Raw genomic sequence first — 4953 nt, forward strand, 5'->3', positions numbered from 1 at the left:
AAAAAAAAATGCAGGCAAAGTATTTTTCGCCACAAAAATGCCGCAAACAAGTCAAGTATGCTTAGCATGGGATGGATGCAAAAAAATTAAAAAAATTTAAATAAATTCAAAAGAGTTGTAAAAAGCCTGTGAAACTTACCATAAAAACTGCTTTCCCCTTTAATGGACGAGCTTCAATTGTGCGCAAGCGAACAGTAGCCGATTTATGCTGGTGTGTGTGTATAGATATGTATGTATGTATGTATATGTGGTTATGGCGACAGTAGACAAAGTGACTGACGGCGCTAGTACTTTGTTGCTTGTTGCTGTTGTGCGAGTTGCTTGTTGCTGTTGTGCGAGCTGCTATTTTTATAGCAATTTTTTCCCTCTCACTGCTGCGTTATTTTTTTAGTTGCTGACACTGGCGGCGTATTTTTTGACTGCATGCAAATTTACTTATATATGTATTTGATTGCATAGACATTATTTGCGTGCTTTAATTTTTGCAGCAAGAGTTGGTGTTCGTTTACTTTTTAGTTTTTATGCTGCTGGTAAGCCTTTTGATATTTCTTCGTCGTTTGACTTTAGTTGAATTTTTGCTGCTTATACTGTATCCATGTATTTATATTTGTTTGCTTTGCATATTTTTAGGCGCTGTTTTTATTTTTTGTTTACTTTAAATGGCGCATTGCATGCAGTGCAGCCACGCTTATAACTTACGTTTTATTTCGTGTTGTTTGTTGTTTTTTTTATGTCTGCTACATTGTCTCACCGCATTTTTAAGCTAAAATAACGGAATTTTCATGCATGCATTTCTTTAGCGATTATTTAAAAATAAGAACAATATTTGTATTTCCGCAATGTTTTTTGTCAACAAAACTGCAAAATAAAAAGAAGAGAGAGAAATTTTATTTACGTTCTAATATTAAATTTATCATAAAAAATAACGAAATGAAATATTCCGTTAATGTTAGTATTTTTTCGGTTGAGAAAATCATTTGCACCATGGAGTTCAATTGATAATACATATAAGCCAAACTCGTTCATTTTTATTACACAAGGGAAAATTTATACGTGCTCCATACCAGCGATAGGATCCTAGAAATCACCAACTAAACCTAATTGCCTAAGAGGTGCGCCTAAAAATATGCAACATTGGGTTGCAATATGACACCAGCAACCGGATCTCCAAAAGAATAGCAGGCGCCCCTAACAACACGCAACATCTAGTTACATGCACTCCCATACTGCCAGATTTGGCTGTTTACACATTTAATGCAGGGACATAACAGTTATAAGTTTTATAGCAAAAACGTTGCTCCATAACAGTTATTAGATGAGAAATATTTTTTATTTCGTCGATAAGACCCAACCCAATAACCCAACGTTTATTTTTTACGTTGCCTGATAACTGTTATGCAGGAGAAATATTTTTCCCGTTGCCGATAAGAGTTATTTCCCAACGTTTATTTTTTACATTGCTGGATAAGAGTTATTTTACAACGTTTATTTTTTACGTTGTCTGATAAACATTGTAAGATTAGGATATTGATGAAGATGGAGATGGAGAATAAGATAAAGATGATGAAATAAAAGTGAGAGAGTGAAATAACTATTATCAGATAACGTAAAAATAAACGTCGGGCAATAGCTGTTATCACGCAACGTAAAAAATAAACGTTGGGCACTAACCTTTATCGACCAACGTAAAAAATAAACGTTGGGAAATAACTCTTATCAGCAACGGAAAAAATATATCTCATCTATTAACTGTTATGAAAGAACGTTTTCGTTAAATTTTAGAATTCAGGCAACGTTTTCAATTTGTAAATTCGAGATAACAGTTATTTTTGGTCCTTAATTTAATGTGTTACTCTTCCATGTTGTATACTTTGAGGCCCCACTGCTTTTTGTTTAGAGAATTTTAGCGACCAAAATTTTACGTAGCGATTGTCAGAATTGCACCGCAGTATTGCGTTACTGAAAATTGCTAGGTTAAAAATTGAATCTCCAAAATTCTGCATAGAAAAGCAAAATTGTTTCACCTATTGCCAGAATTTCTGATTTTTTGTTGAAACACATACTCTTCAGGGAACAAGAACAAAAGGTATGATCGAAACTGTATGTCGTTCCCGTAGTTTTGTTCCCAAGAACGCTCCAAAACCAAAGCCAAAATGAGAACAAGAACAGTTGAGAACATTTTCAATGGGAATTATATAAGAACAAAATCCTGTGGCGCGTTTAAAAAGAGTGCAAAATGCGAAAAATACTTTCATGAACATTTCTAAGTGAATAAAATGCGAACAAAAGCCTCTGGAACGTTATGGCAAAAAACTAAACGGGAACAATAGTCTAAGGAGCTTTCTCTCGGAGAACAATTTTGGAACTAGAATCCCAGGAGCTTTCTCTGATTCTTAACGCTAAGTTCTCAAAACTTTTGTTCTCGTTTTGTTCTCTAGCAGAACGTTCCCCAGACGTTTGTTCTTATTTCATCCTCCTTGAAAACGTTTTCGATACTTTCGTTGTCATTTTGTTCTCATAGGAAACGTTCCCGAAAATTTCATTCACATTCTGTTCTTCTTGAGAACGTTCCCGAGAGTTTTGTTCGCATTTAGTCCTTTACGGAAACGTTACCAAACCTTTTGGTCTCATTTTGTTCCCGTTTGGTTCTTTTGAGGGAACTTTCTTAACATTACATTTTGTTCAAATGCAAAATAAAATCAAAACTGGAACACTTTCTCGGTCCTTGATAATCGTATATGATCTTTATTTTTAGGTACTTCGAGTTTTTATTTTGAAAATTATTTCAGAATGTCACAGCAAGCAATTAAAGCTGTGTCAGAAATATGAAATATTTGTGAAGAAATACTGCATAGTTTTAGGCTTGTACGTAACCCTTTGTCTGCCGGCCGGGTCCAGTGGACCCGAATGATATTTTGTTGTATTCCCACATCAAGTCGTTCACTTTGCTTATTTTCATGTACTTGTTTAATCATGGTAATTTTTTTAAGTACTACCTTGGAGTCCAATGGACCCGAAAGGTAGGTAATGCTAGTTTTTTCCGCGCTAGATAAAGGATTAAAGAATGGTTGAGTGCGTTAATTAGCGTAACGTATTCGAAATTCAGGGTATTCGAAAATTTTATTAAAAATGTATGCAAGAATATATATATAAGTAAAGTGTTTTGCAAATGGCGAGGATAGATAGACATACGTCACTCAATCACTGGACCCGATGGCGTATTAACAAGCCATAAACGGCATTCACAGAGAGTCCTTTATCCCCTTAAAAGTCTCTCATCCTATGAATAACTTCAATGGGAACATGGGAATATTAGTCCCACGACATCAACCACCTTTTCATCTGCCCATTTAAATCCTAGCATCTAAGAGCATTCTTTCTTTGGTTCGTCCTCGTCGAAACCGTACCTTTCCTGCGCCTACCGTTGGTTCAGCGTAACGACAACGATTGATGGACTAACCGATTTAGTTAGGGCTTAGTAGTGCCACTACAACAAAACCAGCACTTTTCATAAGTAAATTGGAGTAGTGAATGTGTATTTTCCGGCAGAACATAATCTTGCATAGAACACATATCAGCAAAGGCTTTAGAAAAACAAGTAATTTTTAAGCAAAATACACAACCGACTTCAATTCTCATACGAGAATTTAGGGAAATTAGTATGTGTCCAACCTTGAGATACCCCCTTTCCGATAAAAAAAGAATTCGAAATCGGTTCAAAATTATGCGGTAACATACATAAAAAATAAATATTCCGACGAATTGATAACCTCCTCCATTTTTGAAGTCGGTTAATAAAGCTACCTTGTGCACAACCCACCGGCCAGAAGAGCTATTTCTGGTACCTGCCGCCATCCGCTTCAGTTCTTTCTATGGTAATGGGCTATGAATTACGGGAATGGAGTGCAGTGGATGTTTCATCAGTGCATTCATCGATCCTGGATTGGCCGGGCGAGAAATGAATGAAGGACCTATAAATAATACATACGGTATTTTACTGAAAGGTTCAGTGAACCTACCTGTGCTAGCTTGCCACGGGCTATTACCGCTTCGATTCTAGTAAAGTATTTTAAACTGTACAAATTTTTTATTTTTTTTTTAAACGTCAGTTAGGCAACTCGAGCTCTCAAGGCCTCATTTAAGGCTATATCTTTGAAATGAAACGAGGTCATTTACTCGAAACTAAAAAGTTTTATTTTATAGTGATTTATTATATTAGAAGTATTCATTTAAGGTTGCAAACTGCCGATAAACGTGTTAAAGTTATAAATTTGTTATCACGTAATGTAAATACCGCTATTATTGTCTTAGCAAGTAGACACATTTTTTTTTGCTTCGATATCAAACTTGTATTTGTGTTGATGTTACGTGAAGCAAAACTGGAATTGAGTGGACAATATCGCACAAACGATCGAACAATTTTTGGTTTTCATGAAACAAGACAATCTCCGCACGATATCGTACGGACGATTGTCGTCATACGTGATTCATGTCCTGTTATTGGCCCGCAAATGGTCCAATGTTCGTTAGAAAGGTTATTTTTCAGCAACATTTTATTGAAAGGAGAGGATCGCATTCCTTACAAATATTACAAATATTTATTAAGCAGTAAAAGGAAGCTCAAGGTGAGAAAATAAAATATTAAAAAATAGAACAATAAAAAAATGTTCACTATTACCTAGTACTCCGTATTTCCATTGGAATTTATTGCTATATTCCTTAACTTTGAAAACATCAATACAAACTATTTTATAAAGAAGAAATATTTGGCTCTTTCGCTCGTGACTTTGATTCGCCTAAAAACTGGATAACAAATTTTTCTGCTTTCGCGGCCAAATACAGTTTTGTAAACGCACAAAAATCGAGTGAAAAAAATGAAAAGAATACGCGAAAGAAGTGAAGAGACGAGAAAATAATCAAAACAAGAATGTGGCTCTAAACGAGTTTTTATGG

General features: G+C 35.1%; 1 protein-coding gene across 1 annotated transcript in view; it reads left to right on the forward strand.

Annotated features, from left to right (window-relative positions):
- LOC118753409 (irregular chiasm C-roughest protein-like) overlaps positions 1-4953 on the forward strand; it is a 227380-nt gene that overhangs the window by 17759 nt on the left and 204668 nt on the right. The gene's annotated exons all lie outside the window — the stretch shown is intronic.

The sequence above is a fragment of the Rhagoletis pomonella genome, unplaced genomic scaffold (assembly GCF_013731165.1).
Source record: "Rhagoletis pomonella isolate Grant_MI unplaced genomic scaffold, Rhpom_1.0 Rhpom_scaffold_00002, whole genome shotgun sequence".
NCBI lineage: Eukaryota > Metazoa > Arthropoda > Insecta > Diptera > Tephritidae > Rhagoletis > Rhagoletis pomonella.